We start from the raw sequence: 21,738 nt of genomic DNA on the forward strand, positions 1-21,738 counted from the left end.
ATCAAAAATTAAATACAAAGGAAAAATATTAGAAGCAGCAAGGGAAAAGCAACAAATAACATACAAGGGAATCCCCATAAGGTTAACAGCTAACCTTTCAGCAGAAACTCTGCAAGCGAGAAGGGAGTGGCAGGACATATTTAAAATGATGAAGTGGAAAAACCTACAACCAAGATTACTCTACCCAGCAAGGATCTCATTCCTTGAGAATTCCTAGAGAAATTTAATTAACTAATTAATTAATTAATTCCTAGAGAAATTAAAACTTTACAAACAAGCAAAAGCTTAGAGAACTCAACAACACCAAACCAGTTTTACAATAAATGCTAAAGGAACTTCTCTAGGCAAAACACAAGAGAAGGAAAAGACCTACAAAAACACACCCCAAAAACTAAGAGAATGGTAATAGGAACATGTATATTAATAAGCACCTTAAATATAAATAGATTAAATGCTGCAACCAAAAGACAGAGACCAGCTGCCTGGATACAAAAACAAGACCCATATATATGCTGTCTACAAGAGACCCCCTTCAGACTTAGGGACACATACAGAGTGAAAGTGAGGGGATGGAAAAAGATATTCCATGCAAATGGAAATCAAAAGAAAGCTGGAGTAGCAATTCTCATATCAGACAAAATAGACTTTAAAATAAAGACGATTACAAGAGACAAAGAAGGACACTACATAATGATCAAGGGATCAATCCGAGAAGAAAATATAACAATTGTAAATATTTATGCATCCAACATTGGAGCACCTCAATACATAAGGCAAATGTTAACAGCCAGAAAAGGGGAAATCGACTGTAACACAATAATAGTAGGGGACTTTAACACCCCACTTTCACCAATGGACGGATTGTCCAAAATGAAAATAAATAAGGAAACTCAAGCTTTAAATGACACATTAAACAAGATGGACTTAACTGAGATTTATAGGACATTCCATCCAAAAACAACAGAATACACTTTCTTCTCAAGTGCTCATAGAACATTCTCCAGGATAGATCATATCTTGGGTCACAAATCAAGCCTTGGTAAATTTAAGAAAATTGAAATCGTATCAAGTATCTTTTCCGACCACAATGCTATGAGACTAGATATCAATTATAGGAAAAAAATCTGTAAAAAATACAAGCATATGGAGGCTAAACAATACACTATTAAATAACCAAGAGATCACTGAAGAAATCAAAGAGGAAATTAAAACGTACTTAGAAACAAATGACATTGAAAACACTACTACCCCAAACCTATGGGATGCAGTAATAGCAGTTTTAAGAGGGAAGTTTACAACAATACAATCCTACCTCAAGAAACAAGAAACGTCTCAAATAAACAACTTAACCTTACACCTAAAGCAATTGGAGAAAGAAGAACAAAAAAACCCCAAATTTAGTGGAAGGAAAGAAATCATAAAGATCAGATCAGAAATAAATGAAAAAGAAATGAAGGAAACAATAGCAAAGATCAATAAAACTAAAAGCTGGTTCTTTGAGAAGATAAACAAAATTGATAAACCATTAACCAGACTCATCAAGAAAAAAAGAAAAAGACTGAAATCAATAGAATTAGAAATGAAAAGCAGAGGTAACAACTGACACTGCAGAAATACAAAGGATCATGAGAGATTACTACAAGCAACAATATGCCAATAAAATGGACAACCTGGAAGAAATGGACAAATTCTTAGAAAAACACAATGTTCCGAGACTGAAGCAGGAAAAAATAGAAACTATAAACAGACCAATCACAAGCACTGAAATTGAAACTGTGATTAAAAATCTTCCAACAAACAAATGCCCAGGACCAGATGACTTCACAAGTGAGTTCTAACAAACATTTAGAGAAGAGTTAACACCTATCCTTCTCAAACTCTTCCAAAATATAGCAGAGCAAGGAACACTCCCAAACTCATTCTACGAGGCCACTATCACTCTGACACCAAAACCAGACAAAGATGTCACAAAAAAAGAAAACTACAGGCCAATATCACTGATGAACATAGATGCAAAAATCCACAACAAAATACAAGCAAACAGAATCCAAAAGCATATTAAAAGGATCATACACCATGATCAAGAGGGGTTTATCCCAGGAATGCAAGGATTCTTCTATATACACAAATCAATTAAAGTGATACACCATATTAACAAATTGAAGGAGAAAAACCATATGATCATCTCAATAGATGTAGAAAAAGCTTTCGACAAAATTCAACATGCATGTATGATAAAAACCTTCCAGAAAGTAGGCATAGAGGGAATTTAACTCAACATAATAAAGGCAGTATATGACAAACCCACAGCCAACATTGTTCTCAATGGTGAGAAACTGAAAACATTTCCACTAAGATCAGGGATAAGACAAGGTTTCCCACTCTCTCCACTGTTATTCAACATAGTTTTGGAAGTTTTAGCCACAACAATCAGGGAACAAAAAGAAATAAAAAGAATCCAAATTAGAAAAGAAGAAGTAAAACTGTCACTGTTTACCTATGACATGATACTATACATAGAGTATCCCAAAGATGCCACCAGAAAGTTACTAGAGCTAATCAATGAATTTGGTAATGTAGCAAGATACCAAATTAATGCACAGAAATCTCTTGCATTCCTATACACTAATGATGAAAAATCTGAAAGAGTAATTAAGGAAACACTCCCATTTACCATTGCAACAAAAAAAATAAAATACCTAGGAATAAACCTACAGAAGGAGACAAAAGACCTGTATGCAGAAAACTATAAGACACTGATGAAAGAAATTAAAGATGATACAAACAGATGGAGAAATACACAATGTTCTTGGATTGTAAGAATCAACATCGTGTAAATGACTATACTACCCAAAGCAATCTACAGATTCAATGCAATCCCTATCAAACTACCAATGGCATTTTTCACAGAACTAGAACAAAAAAATTTCACATTTGTATGGAAGCACAAAAGACTCCGAACAGCCAAGCAAACTTGAGAAAGAAAAACGGAGCTGGAGGAATCAGGTTCCCTGACTTCAGACTCTACTACAAAGCTACAGTAATCAAGACAGTATGGTACTGGCAGAAAAACAGAAATATAGATCAATAGAACATTATAGAAAGCCCAGAGATAAACCCACACACATATGGTCACCTTATTTTTGATAACGTAGACAAGAATATACAATGGAGAAAAGACAGTCTCTTCAATAAATGGTGCTGGGAAAACTGGACAGCTGCATGTAAAAGAATGAAATTAGAACACTTCCTAACACCATACACAAAAATAAACTCAAAATGAATTAAAGACCTAAATGTAAGACCAAACACTATAAAACTCTTAGAGGAAAACATAGGCAGAACACTCTATGACATAAATCACAGTGAGATCCTTTTTGACCCACCTCCTAGAGAAATAGAAATAAAAACAAAAATAAACAAATGGGACCTAATGAAACTTAAAAGCTTTTGCACAGCAAAGGGAACCATAAACAAGGCAAAAAGACAATCCTCAGAATGGGAGAAAATATTTGCAAACGAAGCAAGTGACAAAGGATTAATCTTCAAAATATACAAGCGGCTCATGCAGCTCAATAATGAAAAAACCAAAAACCCAATCAAAAAATGGGCAGAAGACTTAAATAGACATTTCTCCAAGGAAGATACACAGATTGCCAACAAATACATGAAAGGATGCTCAACATCAGTAATCATTAGAGGAATGTAAATCAAAACTACAATGAGGTATCACCTCATACTGGTCAGAATGGCCATCATCAAAAAATCTGTAAACAATAAATGCTGGATAGGGTGTGGAGACAAAGGAACCCTCTTGCACTGTTGGTGGGAATGTAAATTGATACAGGCACTATGGAGAACAGTATGGAGGTTCCTTAAAAAAGTAAAAATAATACTACCGTATGATCCAGCAATCCTACTATTGAGCATATACCCTCATAAAACCATAGTTGAAAAATAGTCATGTACCACAATTTTGATTGCAGCACTATTTACAATAGCCAGGACATGGGAACATCCTAAGTGTCCATCGACAGATGAATGGGTAAAGAAGATGTGCCACACATATGCAATGGAATATTACTCAGCCATAAGATGAAACGAAACTGAGTTATTTGTAGTGAGGTGGATGGACCTAGAGACTGTCATATAGAGTGAAGCAAGTCAGAAAGAGAAAAATACCATATGGTAACACATATATATGGAATCTAAAAAAAAAAAAAAAATGGTTCTGAAGAACCTAGGGGCAGGACAGGAATAAAGATGCAGACGTAGAGAATGGACTTGAAGACACGGGGAGGGGGAAGGGTAAGCTGGGACAAAGTGAGAGAGTAGCATTGACATACATACACTACCAAATGTAAAATAGATAGGTAGTGGGAAGCAGCCTCATAGCACAGGGAGATCAGCTCTGTGCTTTGTGACCACCTAGAGGGGTGGGATAGGGAGGATGGGAGGGAGATGCAAGAGGGAGGAGATATGGGAATATATGTATACGTATATCTGATTCACTCTGTTATACAGCAGAAACTAACACACTATTGTAAATAATTATACTAAAATAAAGATGCTGGAAAAAAAAAAAAGTCCACAGTCTAGTTAGGGAAAGAAAACATGAAAAGTAAATAACAATAAATTTATAATTTGTAATTCAAGACAATAATAGAAAGATTATCAAAAGGCTGCACAAAGTAATCTCTTCAAAATATTAGGGAACAACTGTTAGGACAGTTTAGAGAAGTACAGCTGGTAAGTAGGCTGGGAAGAGAATATTCTAGTGCATGCAATATTACAAGTGCAAGTAATGAGATAGATGAGCAGAGTAAAATTTTTAGTAAAGAGAATAATTTAAGAAAGAGGTTGGGGAGAGGCCAGAAGGAATACAGGTGAGAGAATGCAGGATCTAAATTATTCAGGACCATAAATAACAAGCCAAATCATCTCACCTTCAACTGGGAAACACTTAGGAGCTATGAAATATATTGGAAATGGATAGTAATAGGTTCATTTATCTAGTGATGGTGTAAAGGATGGTTGGGGGAGCAGAAAACTATCATGGAGACAAGTCAAGGGGCTATTACAGTAGGTTCTAGTGTGTGACGGTAACTTCCAGAATCAACAGAGTGGCAGTGGGAAGAGAAAGAAAAGTTATTTTGGAGCCACTAATTTCATTTAATAAGAAAGAAGAAGAAAAAGGGGGAATCAAAGATGATCCTAAGGCTCTTTTGAGTTGAGAAGATGATAGAGCTCTTCAGGTGCCAGCTTTGGAAAGCCATTTTAGAGGAAAATATGAATACAGTTTTAAAAAAGATATCCAGTCATACATATGTATGTAATTTACAAATAAAGTCTGGAGCCTAAGAGAGAAGCAGCGTCTAAAGGTACATTGTTTGTATGGACAGCAGAGACATGCTATTTGAAAGTACAAGATGACACATTGTAAACTCAAGGGGGAGGAAGCATAGAGAGGTGCGCCAGCTCGTGTCACAATCAGCGTAGAGTGACACAATGTGCGTTACTTGGTGATCATGAAGCAAAGTGCAAACAAACAAAACTCTGAACAAATAATTTACCGTAGAAATCTGACAAGATCCGGATCTTTACTAGACCACAGGCTGCTACCTAAGATCACAGACGATTTCCGATATCACCTACACGTTTGCAAATTTAGTGCAATAAGTGTGCATTCTAGCTGTGGAAATAGGGGTTTCTAATGAAAACATGATTATTTATCCAATTTAAGTAGACAGTATATACTTGCAGATGTGAGGCAGAAGAACTAATATTGTAACCATAGTTGTAAAGTATGTAGATGAAATATGATATCATTTTCAAAGAAAAGCTATATTTTTATAAATATGTCATAGGATAACAATGGCATTATTATCCCCCAATATGTTAACTTGAACCATATGAAAATCAAAAACCCCAAATAGTGTAATATTGGCAAATGTATATATTCCACTTATAATTTATACTCATATCTTGAACAGGTTTCTAAATTTTAAAATTCAAGTTAAAAAAATTATAATAATCCAGTAGAAATTTCCTGGTTTTACTTTCTTTGACTTACAAATATTCTTTTTTCTGCTATATTTAACTCTCAAATAAGTCCCTATAATAAATTATACTTGATTTATAAGCATAAGAATAAATCAGATAATGACCATTCTACTACAGAACCTAAAATTAAATAAAGATCTGGTAATTATTGGACAATTTGGAAAAAATACACAATTTAACAAGTAGTAAAAATGAAAAGATACACCTTGTCCACTTTACATTGCGTCTGCATTGATCCTCTTAACAAGATTCTTACCAAACTCTAGTTTACTTTGCACTCTGTGGAAAAAAAGCCAGCTTATTTAAATGTATTGAAATGCTAAACAAAGGATACAAAAATTACTTCTAAAATATTGATCTATTTTTAAAGTATATTGGACAGTTCAGCACTGGCACATCATGAAGCTCAGTACAAAACGAATTTTCTTCTTTCAGGGCAGACACTATCATAATGTACTTGCTAAATGTATGCATTTGATATAAGAAAATTATGGTAATGTGACATTCCTACTACATGATGGAATATTCTTTTAGATAGTGAAACATATTAATCACACACATGATAGAGTTCTTTTTGGTTCTTGACATTTAGAACCAAATTTTTCAAAGGTTGTCCTCATTATGTATGTATACAGGAAATATAAACCACACCAGGCATACAAGCAAATGCCTCAGCCTTTGCTTCAGTAGAATTTTGCCCAAGTCAACAGGTGATCACAGTTTTCTAGTTCCTTTAAATACAAAGTCTTTAAAGAAAACTAAATGAAAACATTTCTTGATAAATTACTTGCACTGGCACAACCTTTTGAGATAAGCTTGTGATAAAAGTATTTGGGATGAAAGAAAGTTTAAAGCAATGTTGTCTCCTGCTAAAGTCATGCAAAATAACATTTACTAGGATTCTGTGTGTCTGTCTACATACACTCATGAATATACAGGTGCCTTCATATACAGACCTAGCTATTATATATACACGTATGTATGGGTATATATACATATATATCTTTGTGACTCAAGTTAAATGACATACTAAGGAAATTGTTGTAAAAGTTTTTTGTCACCAATCGGATATTTTTGAGATTGTTATGGATTCTATGAACCCAGTCCCCACAGATAAATCTATATGCGCATACATGTAGCATTCTGTGTGTCCTTTCAGGGGTTCAGTACATTTCTGGAGTCGAACCACAGGATTCTGCAGCTGCTGCTTTCAATGTGATGACTTAGCAAACATGTTGTCTTTGTAGATTTGTTTTAGATGACACTGTTACTTTTTAAAGGAAAAAGTAGAATTGCCTCATAATTTTGGCATATTTATCATTAATATTTATTTGAAATTCCCAAGAGGCAGCTATCATACAATATCACAGAGACCCAATTTGGAAGTTAGACCGCGTGGATATTTGAATCTCATTTCTCCCAGTATTGGGTTCATTGGTTAGTCGCTTGACTTCTCTGTCCTTGGTTACCTCATCTTCCAACTATGAATAAAAACAATCATAGAGCATATTAAGCATAGAAAAGTACCTAAAAAGCACTTAAACCTGTTCCTGGCATTTATAAACATCAATAGTGGAGAGCTATTATTATTTTCAAAGTCTATCTCTTAAGGTATGGATACTGTTGTCTTCTTCGGCCATCTTCTGGACTATCCTTTTTCATATTGCATTGTGTCCCATTGCTCTAATTTATAGACTATTAAAATTTCCATTTGTAGTGATTGGAAAAAAATTAGAGTTTGTTGGTTTGCTTTGCTTTGCCAAGTATCATGCCTCCGTGAAATGAACTCATGAAGTGAGTACAACAACTATAATAAATGGTATTACCATTACACATATTCCACTGCAAAATGCAGCAAGGTGAATTAGAGGCCAAGGCCTGCTATTATAAATTATTTTCTCTATCCAAAAAGATAGCTATGTTTTATAATAAAAAAGGTAAGAAGCTCTCAGCCATATAACTGTGACACTTGAGTTCTCTTTTATCTGTTTCTTGAATTTAAATCATTAGAAATTTTAATAATACCTTATGCCAATGTTTGATGAAAGCTTGAAATCAGCTACTGAATTTGATAATTGGCTTACTATTATAAGAAATTAGAAAAAAACTATCTTAATAAATTTTTCCACTTGAATTTTGTTGTAGATTCTATATGATTAATCAATATGAAATACAAAGATGCTGAAGCCAAACAATTTGGATTCAACAATGTATATCTAGGAGCATAGTACAGGATGAATTAATCTATAAACTCATTTTCATTAAAAAAGAAGTTTGGTAATTCAGTGGTTTGATAGCACAACAGAGAGAGGTATGAGAAAGGAACAAGACTGGAAGATTAGGACACCAAAACAAATCATTTTTTTTCTAGGCAAGGGTTTTCATTTTTCTAAATCTCAATTTAGCACCTTCTACTATAAAGTGATATAATTTGACTAGTTTGGATAGCAAAGAGGGTCCAGTGTCAACTCTGATTAATTAATGATAACTCCCTCAAGTCCTGTGCTGAGACTCATTTTTAGACTCCATTTCTATCCTGCCAAAGACGGAGAAGGATGCCGTGGATGAGGGTGGAAGCAGAGATAGATGATATGTTTTTACGACTGCAGAATTATATAAATAAATATGATTCTTAGTAGCTCTAAAAAAGATATTAATTGCTTAGGGCCACCATGAAAATTATTTATAATAATACTTTCTGGTGCATCTTTCTAAGAATAAATTTTAATTCATAACTATGGCATTCAACCGAAATGTATTAGACCTGATGAAGGAATAAATACAATTCTGTTTTTAAAGTATAATTTTTTTTATCAAAAAAATCCAAATTACTCAATATGACTTGGTTTACATCACTTGAAAAATGCTGTATGCTTGGAAAATTGTTTGTTCCACACACTATATTTCTGAGTCTCCTTAAATAACAAAGCATAAATGAATTGGGTTGTGAACAGAGTGGAAATGCTACCGATACAATAGCTTCTTGGGAGCAGAGGCCATGTCTTAGTTAACTTTTTGTCCCTCCCTAGAGCCTGACACATGAATGATATGCAATAAACATGGATCAAATTATACTGTTCAACATATCACTTCAGTTCAAACATTTACTGAGTATTCAATTATTCTACTAGAATTATCCAGTGTTAGCTGCTGGTATAAAATTTTTCATTTTTTTTTTTCTTTAACCGGTTATTCACACGTTGAGATCATTTTTATAGTCAAAATCTCAGTTGTGAAATGTCCTATCCATGCTGTGATCTAGTTTCTGACTGTACAGCACAGAGGAGAGAACTTAATATTACAAGACCATCCTGACTCTAGTACAATTTGTATCCTATCTTAGCTTAGGGCACAGATTAGATTCCCCAGGAAATAGGCTTGGAGATTAGAGATTAGTGTGCAAGAGGGTTCTCAGCAAATGTCCAAGGGATCAACCTCTGTGAAAGGGAAAGTAAGAAAGCAGCGTTGGGCAGAGGGAGAAGCTGAGCTGTGATACAGTCTCGATGAAGATCTCAACCATTTCTATGAGAAGTTCTGGAGCTAGGATGACCCTTAAGACGTGTCTCAAGTTGAGGCTAAGGTTTCCCTATGTTTTTCATTAGGGGTGCGTCTCCCCGGAAACCAAATGTGGCCTTGGGCCAGGCACTTCTGTTCAGCTCCTTAGGGGGTTGGAAGCTGAGAACTGTTTCCGGCGGCATTTGCTGCAGAGAAGGAAGTCTTTCATTTCTGAAGAGGCTTTGCATCATGCATCCCACTGTCTACCCCAGTGCCGCGCTTCTCTCTTAGGACAGTAGAAATTGGCTAAGTGCAAAACAGCATGGTAGTAAAGACCATCAAATCATATGCTTGGCCATCATTTCTGAGAATTCTGGGAGAAGGAATGTCAGCCATTAGTTGATGTAACATTAACCAATTTGCAAAGCTTGGCTCAGACTATGGCCTGCGCTGGGCCGCGTAGCCAGGATGGCAGGAGGCATGGGGGCGGCATCTAACTTTGCAAGCCTTGCCCTGGTGACAGGCTGTGTCTGCCCAGAGGAAGGAATTGTCGTATTGCAATCCGCCCACCATAGGGTCAACATATCCAGCATTTACAGAGGTGCTGTGTGTTTTAGTAAGGGCTCAATCTTTATTGCTATTCTCACTCACATATAAACACTGTGAGCACATGTATAACCTATTTTATTCCTTTGCTTTTCTCTTTCAGATGTAAACAATGACTGTGTTGGCAGTGGTGAAAAAAACTCCATTTTTGTACTATCAGCCTAATGGGTGGCATATTGTCAAGGATCACTATTCTTAACATATAGGCACATCACATGATAGCCTTATTTACATCACTACACAAAACAATGCCAGAAGAAACATGGCAGTATAAAATAAATTGTATTAATCAACTTAAGCATTTTGAATTACTGCTTGGTTTTTAGAACATCTGAAAACTTCCAATACTAAATTCCATAGGATTAGAAATTTAAGAGGAAAATTTTGCAAGAAAAATATTAAGTGGTTTGTTTTTACTTGTATTAAAAAGTCAACATTTTCATGAATTCTACTAAATGTCTACCTATTTAATCATATTTATTGTCATAAATTTTAATCTGCATTTCTGCTATTTGACATACTGCTGGCTGTATACATAAAATAATACTAAGCAATAATGATAGCGAAATTCCCTAGAATTTTTAAAGTTTACATCTGTGTTCTCATTTGTTTACATATGTGAAATTATATACAGAGACAACCCATTTCCACTGTTCTTCAATTCAAATCAGAGTGTTTAGGTAACAGTGCCACCTATTGCTATAAAATTGAAGTAACCCTATTTGTTATCATTCCTTTGGTATTTGATACTACAATTCTTATTTTTCTAACTGCTTCTGTCTGTTAGCCTAAGTTTTCATTTCTATTTTAAAGTAAGAGATAATTTCATGTAATTTAAATATATAATACTTTAAGGAAAACTACATTTAAAAGACAGATTTCTTTTGAAGGTTTAAGTACACAACGGGTCAAAAACAATATAAAAATAAATTAAGCTTGAATTTTTTTGTCTGTCTTTGAGAAGCAACAGTATAGTAGTATAGAGCAGAAATTTGTATTTTAATTAAATTTTATATCCTTATCAAGCATAAATAATGGTCTTTGATTTAATCTGTGACAAAATATACTAAAAGATATTTAAAATAGATCATTGGAAAAAGGAAATAAATTTTCTTTGCTGTGCTAAAAATTGTGAATTTATTTTCAAAAAATTGTTCACAGTATTCATTTGTATACACATAAGAATATGTAAATTGCAATCGTTTGCACATTTTATTTCACTGTTTCTATTTTGCAATAAGTTCAAAATTCACTGCAAATATACATTCATAGAATTAATATCAATTACCTATTTTCAACAACATGTATGTGAATACCCTTTTGAATATAACTATATTTTTAATATGTGTAAAAGTAAGATGTTTATTTGCTTAATTAATTCTTAAAAACTATGAAAGGTTTATTTAGATATATTGTGAGTTCTTGTTTATTCTTTATTTTATTTTACAAATAACTGTATAGGGCTTTGTAAATGACGAGACTGTCTAAATATGTAAAGGGGAGTTATGAATTTCCCAGTAGCAAAATCATCAGTGAAATAAAATAAAAGAAAAGCAGAATTTTCTTTACCTCCTTAAATGGATTATGATTTAAAGTGGTATTTATAGTTTAAAAATACTTTAGATGAGCAAAAGAATGGTTGATTTTTAATATATGCTTCTCAGTCCTTAAGGAAGATATCATAAATAATGTTTTTCTAAAACCTAATTGTAGAGATTATATGGTTTTTCAACATTACAATTACTGTAGTTTTGTATAATCTTTGTAACTTAAATGTAAAAATTATGTCAATCTTTCAATTATACCTTTTAACTTTTATATTCAATTGCATAGAAATGTTCTGTTGACTGTATATGTTTATATGGAAAACATTGAGTCACCTCAAATTGTGTCATTTAATTTAAAAGTAAATTTATTAATGCTATATAAATTCTGAATATGCTGAAATATTGAATTAGTTTAATATCACTGACCGATTGCTTATATACCTGGGTATGTGTTCAGAAGACACCCAAGTTTAGTAAAAATATGACCAGTTACATATCTAGGAGAGCAGGGAGTATAGCTCTTTTTTTTTTTTTTTTTTTTGATTCTTAAATAATTTATGCTATAGGTAAAAATGTAATATAGTATCTTATAGACCAGGAATTTTGTTCATAATAACGAGTACAGTTCTTGTCACATAGTAGGTGTTAAACAACTATTTATTCAAAGTTAAAAGAATGAACACAGCAATCATTTGTTCTAAAAGGATCAAAACACTTTTTTTCTGAATTTCAGCTCCCTTGTATATAATTGCTCTTCTTACTCAACATAATTGATTATTTTAAACATGATTCCATTCAAATATAGATTGTTTTCAGAAATATTTTAACTCAAATGTACAAGACAATATGTATTTCAAGGTCAAGAAAAAAATATTGGAAGAAACCTGACTATTGTTTCAAAATCCTTGTTTTATATAATATTTTTTTAAAACTTTAAAAATTATTGTCAATTAATATCTTTACAAACTTTTAAAAATTCCTCATCCTCAGAATAATTACTTATTGTTTTTCAATTGGAAAAATAGAAACAAATAACGTAAAATAGAAAGGATGGGCTCAGATACCAGTGAAAATATCCTAGACAACTGTTTTGAAATATCTGCCTCCTGTAATATAAAAATGCAGAAAAGACTTCGCCTATGTAAAACAGTTTATTGTCTATAAGAGTAAAGAACACTGATAACATATATTAAGAACAAAAATAACATGTTGCTCGAGAAAAATAAGCTTACACTAATGTAGATAAACTGAACTTGATAATTCTTGAAGTCTGATTGATTTGGCTTATTTCGTTCTGTTGAAATTAAAACAAGTATTTGTATAAAGCTCTTCAAGGTGCTGAATTTAAATTTGGGGGTCATGGTCCTTTATATAAGATTATTATTAGGATATAATTCAATCTAGGATAAGAATGGGGAGGGATGGATAATTAGGTCTAACGTTTAATTATTCGTCTTAGCTTCCCCACATGATTTTCTGAGAATGCAGACCAGGAATGCAAAGGTAAGATGATTATACCCCAACAGCTAACATCATCACTGCTTTTATGTCTTGGTTTTACTAGATCATTGCTTTAAATGAGCATCACAAAACCAACAGAGCTTTAGTCTCTGCCTTACCTTCTCCTCATAATCATTTTCAATTTATTTTTTTTCTTCTATGTCATCATTTTAATGTAAATCTTTCTTTTTCTTTTCAATAAAATGAAATGATTAAGTAATTCTGCCTTTTGCATGATTAAAGATGACAGATAAACTTGGGTGGATATATATGAAGGCTCTAACAGAATCTGTGCACCTCACATGTCAGATTTCTTCTAGCTTGCTCACTGTTAATGACAGGAAAAATTAGCATGTCTGTGGATAGCCTAAGAAGAATCAGAAGATAAGGAAACTATAACATTTTTTTCTTACTAAGTTTAAATCACTTTCATTTTTCTCATTGTAATTAATCTCTACTGTAAAGAGTAGAAATTGAATTACATGTAAGTCCTAACCACAAGACAGGTTCACATAAAACTAAAAAATCAGTAGTTATTTAACAATGGTTTAGTAAGTACACAAGTATAAGCAAATAAAGGATAGAGAGAAAATATTAATGCAAGGACATTTACAGAATCATTGATGATATGAAACATTTTTTATTATAATAGCACTACTTTAGTCATTTTGTCATTTAAGGGGTAAACACAAACAAAATTAATGATATTTACCACTTTATATTTTATAACTCTTTTATCTTACATCTTTTCATACTCAGATATATATATATATATATATATATATATATATATATATATAAACTACTGCAAGAGAGCACATAATATATTGTCATTGCTTCTAGATATAAGAACTGAAACAATGTTAAGAATTGGGTTTTTGACCCAGTACTAACTAGCCTCTTGTGATTAATTCAGATTTTTAAAACTTTAATGCTAAAAACCAAGATTATTTTTTAATTTTAACACTTCTAAGGACACACCATATTTCCCTCAGTCAGTCTTAGTTTTATAAAATAAAAACCACTGGTTTCTAAGCAAGGCCTGTGACAACAGCAAAACACCACCTGCATCAGCTTTGCTCACCAGGACCACACAACGTTTCCTGACCTAAGTTTTGTAGATGTCTGTATCATGGTAACCCTGATTTTTTTTTTTTTCTTTTGACAGAAGAATTACTATTCTCCGAATTTTTTTTTTTTTTTTTTTTTTCTGAGTGTATTCTGGATGGCAAAATTTGGGCCACAAAATGCTAATTTCTAACCTAACACCGTGACAGCAATCACAGCCTTCACAAGGATGGAATAAAGAGAGCAATCTAACATCCAGGGGTATGAGTTTCTCATCAGTGGCTGGCAGACCGCCGTGAAGGCTTACAGTAATCCCATTGGACAGCCCTGTTTGATGAAGCCTGGAAACAGGCAACCACAATGTAGGGAGTTCACAATTGCAAGCATTTGTCCATAATTTAAAGCTATACGAGAAGTGGAGAGTATTCATCTGAACAACAAGCTGTAATTTAACTGGAGTAACATTTACACAGGTTTTAACCCATTAACTCCTTCTTTCCTCATGCACGCTGACTTCCTTGTTTCAGAAAATATCTCTCCAAAGAAGCAATGTGCAAACACCTAACACAAGCTTATCTGTTAAGCTGTGAAAACCTGCCATAGGAATAAAAGCTTTTTGTTTGGAAACAGGATCAGTGAGTGACATTTCTAAATCTCAACCTTGGCAGTTTTTTGATAGTTTCCTCTTATGCTGTGTTTTAGTACTTGAAATTCATTTTTAGCATATCACAAGCATATCTAGGCTGGTATTTCGCTTTTTGCTTTTTTCATTTTCATGTGTGCTAGGTCTGACCACCTATTACTCCAGCTTAGGATGTTACCAAATATAAATATAATAACCCAAGTAACTCAGTTTTACCATTCACACAGAACTGTGTGTGTGTGTGTGTGTTTGTGTGTGCTTTTCCCTGCTATTGTACAAAAATATTATAAACTTTTGCAACTTATGCCTTATTTGCTTCTCTTATTACTTTAGAAATTGGACGTTATTTCAAGAAAAAGAAACAATGTGTTTTGTTATATCAAAAATACAGAATATTAGTTATTAAATATACAAAGCACTTCTTTTAAGAATATTCATGGTTAGGTTGTCTAATAGGTCATTTTGAATAAAAGAGTCTGCCATCCTCTAAAGCTCAGAATTGGAAAGTTAGTGCTGGTTACGCTTCTTACAAAATCTTTATTCCCTTCTTCCTTTCCTTTGTACTTTCTCAGGAATGTCTTCACATGTACAAATATGGCCATAAGACTACATTTTTCTTGTTCTCCCAGATTAAAAAAAGACATTTATATGTTATGATATCATTTCAAATTTCCACTCTCCACCCAGTGTTTAAAGAAAATCTAATTTTATCTCTACAGCAAGGGTTACTTCTTCCCATCATTATTTCTTTTTTTATATATATAAGCTTTTTTTTGTTTGTTTTTAATTTATTTTTGGCTTTGTTGGGTCTTCGTTGCTGTGTGCAGGCTTTCTCTTGTTGCAGCGAGCGGGGGCTACTCCTCATTGCAGTGAGTAGGCTTCTCTTGCAGTGGATTCTCTTGTTGTGGAGCACAGGCTCTAGGCACGTGGGCTTCAGTAGTTGTGGCGCGCAGGCTTAGTTGCTCCGTGGCATGTGGGATCTTCCCGGACCAGGGCTGGAACCCATGTCCCCTGCATTGGCAGGTGGATTCTTAATCACTGTGCCACCAGGGAAGTCCCCCCACCATTATCTCTTACCCCCATCTTACTCTTTCCATTTAAAACTACAGGGAAATCCTATGATAACTAGTATTATAATTTTTTACACTTTGGTCTTCTGGTCCCAATTTCTTTCTCTATAAATTCTTTGAAGGCTACAGTAATTTTACTTGCTTACTAATCCAGTCATTTTAAGGACAAAAAAAACCTCCCATTTTAAATCCGGGTCATTACCTATTGTGTTAAAGTAGCATAAAGAGAAGGAAGATCAGTAATTCTTTTAAAAATTAGACATATTACTGAGGCACAGATCACATTTTCTACTATCTGTTGTTATAATACAAAGTCCAAGAAGCCAAAAGGTACCCTGTCATTGAACCACAGTGGGCCTGATGTGCCTAGGTCTTCCCTCTTTCCTGAGCCAGCTCACTTTTTGTGAAGCTGTCACAGATACATTGTGTTATTATACCACAATGCCAGTGGTATCTGAAGAAAGAGTTTCTTATTCAAATACGATCTAGAATTCTCAAGAATAACGAAGTACTATTGCCAGATGACCCTAAATGTGGCATTTCTATTTACCTAGTTATTCTCAGATTATCCTTTGTGATTTACACTGAACCTATATTTCTCCAAAATCTGTTCATTATATTAAAGATAATCAATAAATAATTGCACATGATCAAATTAAATTCAGACTCCTTTCCTTAGCACTCAAGGTCCCAACCTCTGTTTCTAACATTTTTAAACTTTTTTATTGTAAAATAAAACACAAATCTGGAAAACCACACACACATAAATAGTATTACTTGATGAAATATTATAAGGCAAATGCTCTTTTGACCCTGATTAAGTGAAAAAACAGAATTTGTCACCCCCAGAAACCCCTCCACATGCTCCATCCCAATGGGAGCCCAGTCTCTTTGCATTTGTTTATGGTTTCATCATCTAAGTGTGTGTGCAGCCCTAGTCACAAAATATAGTCTTGCCAAAATTTTAACTTGATATCTTATAAGTTAAAATAAAAATCTTTAGATTCCCCTGCCCTATCCCTTTCTTTCCATATAATTTTTCAGGTGAAGAACACACAACTGATTGTTTCTTAAAGAACCTACAAATATGTCACCTGAGTTTGTCAGTCTAGGTTTGCTGGTTGCGTACTCCTGGTGCAATTTAACATGTTCTTCTGTCCTTTATTTCCTGAAAATTGGCATTGTATCCAGAGGATCAATTAATCTCAAGACCGATTCCACTGATGGTGTGTTCTTTCATCAAGAAGCACAAAATGCCTTTTCCCTTTCTGTGATGTTTGTGGCTGGAATGCAAAATGTCTAAATCCATTAATTCATTAGGGATTGCAAACTTGTGATATTTTGATTCTATTATTTTTTTTTACTTGTTAGATGGAACAATTTCATAAGGAGGCTCTTAGGATAGAGTTAATCTACAGCTGGTTTTGGAAAACTCTCTCTTTATCTCCAGGGATGCCTGGATTATCTGGCTTTGACTCTTGACCAAGGTAAGTGCACTGAAATTTATGATGTTTTGTTTAAAATCCAAAACTCCCCTGGTGATCCCCAAACCCCAGAGTCAGTTTGTTTATGGATAGTTTTCTATTGGCATAACTGGTTACACAGCTGGGTGATTATGTAACCAGAAGGGCACAAAAGACCTCCTGGAAGCTTCTGCCTTGAGCTCTTTTTAAGCCAAAATTCAAAATTCATTGCACAGATTAAGCTGAAGTGAATAAGAACCACGGCGAGATTTCATCTGACTATCTCTCGGATCCCCAGTGCCTACCTGCACTCCCTTTCTTTTGCTGTATCATCTTCTCTGACTTTAGATAATAGCCTTAAATGGGCATGTTCTGTTGAGTCTTATAAGTCTTTTCAAATATCCAAAACTAGAAAAATACTTCCAGAGACAACTCCCCTCACCTACTAATTTTTTTATCCAATAGTTCATATAGAAAGACAAGATAATGTTTATTTCTTTCCTCTGATTTAACCAGTTTTCAAGAGAATGAATTGGTTTTCTGTTATCTTCAGCAGGTAAACAATTATGGGTTTGTTTTTTAATATACTTTTTAAACTTGCTTGTTTAAACATAGCCAACAAGTTTAGATCAATTTCAATGTTTATCCTTTATGAAGTTCAAATTGTCCCATTTGTCCCAGTAATCTTTGTCAACTTTCACGCTCTGGTACGTCAAGATGGTCCAGAGTCATCTTTTGCATTCCTACTCACCCCAGACCTGGTATCATCCATTATTGCAAAAGCACAATCTGTATCCTGGGGACGCTCTTTGCTACTGGGTCACTCATTGTCTCTAGACCTTTTCAGTGAACAGAACTAACTAGTAAATAAATATTTTAAAATATTTTATGAGTTTATACACATATTTTGAGTTCAAATGTGGACTATGGGGTGTTTATTTAACCTCCTCTATATATCTTCTCCAGACTGAACACACAATGAAGTTTAATGGATATTTGAGGTGGTTTATTTTAAGAGGGGGGAAGTTACAAATATTTGGCTATATAGGAACCACAAAGGTTAGGACAATAATCGGGCACTTGTCACAGGTGAGCTGCTACCAACCTAAAGCACAAATGAATGAGTGGACGTATTGTCTCTAGAACCTAGAAGGATTAAGAGTTGTGTAGTCAGTCATCTTTTTAGGAATCATGACCATGATCAATGGACACTGTCAGTTCAAGAAAAACTTTCAGGGAGGGAGCCAGAAATTAACTCTGATCTCATTCTCTTCCCTCCTTCTGATCTCCTTCTCCTAGCGAAATTCATGTTATGCATATTGTTTTATAATCTGTTTTTTTTTTTTTATAATCTGTTTTTTATACTTACTCTGTTTGTCAATAACTAGTCTTCAAAAGTAGTATTTCAATTGCTAAAAGATATTCTATTACATATATATGCCACAAATAATGCACTCAAGTAGTAAATATTTAATCTCTTTTCTGTTAGTTTTCTACCATTAGAAAAGAGTTTTTATGGAAATTTATGTGACTAATTGTTTGCACGGGTTTCTACCTATATCTTGGGTAAATATGTAGAAGTAGAATTGATATTCCAAGCAGCAAGTACATTTTCAGTGCTTTGGGGATATTTTGTAAAAGTTCCCTCTAGAAATATAGTAGCACCTTACACTTCCTACAACAGTTTTTTCATACTCGATTAAAAATGTGGGCTCTGATGTCAGATTTTCTGTCATCAAAACCTGACTCAGCTACTTATTAGTTATGAGGCAAGTTACTTAACCAATCTCAGCACCCTTGTTCTGTGACTAGAGATGGTAGTTATCTACCTACTTATAGGATTGTCTGTTGGAAAGATTAAACAGGATGCTGGACCTTTAAAACAGTGTCTGACATACAGAAAGCACTCAATAAATGTCAGCTAAATAATAGCAGGCATTATAACCCTAAGAATACATATTTGCCAATTTGATAGGTACAAAAGTTATTTATTATTGTTTAACTTGAAATTCTTTAATAATCAGCTTGAATTTTTAAAAATTTCATTATAACTGATTAACCCTTATTCTTTATGAATTGTTTATTTATGCTTTTCACAGATTCCTTTTATTTTGTAGTATTTATTTTAAATATTAAAGAAGGTATCCATATGTTAGATATAGTTTGTATATTATATATGCTTCAAATTATTCTCAGGTTGCCATTTGAATTTTAATTGTACATTATAAGTAATTAATTCCATAGTTTTTTTAATGATTTCTGATTTTGTCATCATGCTTGTAAAGGCCTTCTACAACCCAAAATAACAAAAATAGTCTTTATATTCTCCAATTACGTTTATAATTTTGTTTTGTATACCTCTACCTTTAATACCTTTGCAATTTACTTAGATGTAAGTTGTAAAACAGAGAATCTAAATATCGTTTTTCCAAGATGACTGAAGTTTACCCTAACAATTTTGTGTGTGTGTAATATATGATCTTATCACCAATTAGAATAGCATTCTTATTTTACGTGAGATTGTTTGTGTAAGCATAGATGTAATTCAGAAATTTCTATCATTTCACTCATATGCCTGTAGCTTTCTTATATATGTGAATATATCATAAGGCAAAGGCTCTTTTGTAACTCTTATTTTAATCACTTAATTGAATATTTTGTAAAGTAGTATGTTTTAAAAATAAATAGGTCGCCCTTTCTCTGCAGAATCACCATGGCGGCTGGGACCCTGTACACACATCCTGAAAACTGCAGGGCCTTCAAGGCCCTCGTTGCCACTCAGTACAGCAGGGCTCAGGTGCGCGTGCTCTCCGCACCACCCCACTTCCATTTTGGCCAAACCAATGGTACCCGCGAATTTCTCCGTAAATTTCCTGCTGGCAAGGTTCCAGCCTTTGAGGTGGACGATGGATTCTGTGTTCGAGAGCAATGCCATTGCCTACTATGTGAGCAAGGAGGAGCTGCGGGGAAGTACTCCCGAAGCAGCAGCCCAGGTGGTGCAGTGGGTGAGCCTTGCTGATAGCGACATAGTTCCCGCAGCCAGCATCTGGGTGTTCCCCACCTTGGGCATCATGCGCCACGGAGAATGCAAAGGAGGAGGTGAGGCGAATTCCGGGGCCGCTGGATCCTCGCTTGAAGACAAGGACTTTTCCGGTGGGCGAACGTGTGATGCTGGCTGACATCACAGTTGTCTGCACCCTGTTGTGGCTTTATAAACAGGTTCTGGAGTCTTCTTTCCACCAGGCCTTCCCTAATACAAGCCGCTGGTTCCTCACCTGCATTAACCAGCCCCAGTTCCGGGCTGTCTTGGGGGAGGTGAAACTCTGAGAAAATGGCCCAGTTTGATGCTAAAAAGTTTGCAGAGAGCTAGCCTAAGAAGGACACCCTATGGAAAGAGAAAGCTTCTCGAGAAGAGAAGCAGAAGCCCCAGGCCGAGCAGAAGGAGAAGGCAGCTGCCCCCGCTCCTGAGGACGAGCTGGGTGAACGTGAGCGGACAGCGGCCGCTGAGCCGGAGGCCAAGGATCCCTTTGCTCGCCTGCCCAAGAGTACCTTTGCGTTGGATGCATTTAAGCGCAAGCACTCCAACGAGGACACTCTCCGTGGCGCTGCCGTACTTTGGGGAGCACTTTGATAAAGATGGCTGGTCCCTGCGGTACTCCGAGTACCGCTTCCCTGCAGAGCTCACCCAGACCTTCATGAGCTGCAACCTCATGACTGCAGTGTACCAGCGATTGGACAAACTGGGGAAGAATGCATCTGTCAGTGTCATTCTCTTTGGAACCAACAATAGCGGCTCCATTTCTGGAGTCTGGGTCTTCCGAGGCCAGGAGCTTGCCTTTCCGCTGCGTCCAGATTGGCAGGTGGACCATGAGTCATACACGTGGCGGAAACTGGATCCCAGCAGTGAGGAGACCCAGACGCTGGTTCGAGAATACTCTTCCTGGGATGGGGCCTTCCAGCATGTGGGCAAAGCCTTCAATCAGGGCAAGATCTTCAAGTGACCATCTCTTGCCATCGCCTAGCTGCCTGCACCTGCCCTTCAGGGAGAATGGGGGTCATTAAAGGAAACTGAACATCGAACCCTTTCTTGCCCTGACTCCTTGGTGGGTGATGGCTTCTTCAAAGGGGAGTAGATATGTTGAAGCAGGGTGTTGTCTATACCTGCAGGACCTCCCTGTACAGGAAAGAAGTCTTCAGAAGAGCAGAAAGAGAGGCCTCTCCTCAGTTTTGATTTCTGTTTTTTTAATTGCCTTGCCTCTCCTGTGATGACCATCTTCTAGCCT

The 21,738-nt window shown here is 35.0% G+C and overlaps 1 pseudogene; it reads left to right on the top strand.

Moving 5' to 3' along the window:
- Positions 1-20,168: 20,168 nt before the first annotated feature.
- On the top strand, positions 20,169-21,527 carry LOC118883560 (annotated as a pseudogene).
- The last annotated feature ends 211 nt before the right edge of the window (positions 21,528-21,738 follow it).

Source organism: Balaenoptera musculus, chromosome 17 (assembly GCF_009873245.2).
Source record: "Balaenoptera musculus isolate JJ_BM4_2016_0621 chromosome 17, mBalMus1.pri.v3, whole genome shotgun sequence".
Classification (NCBI taxonomy): Eukaryota; Metazoa; Chordata; class Mammalia; order Artiodactyla; family Balaenopteridae; genus Balaenoptera; species Balaenoptera musculus.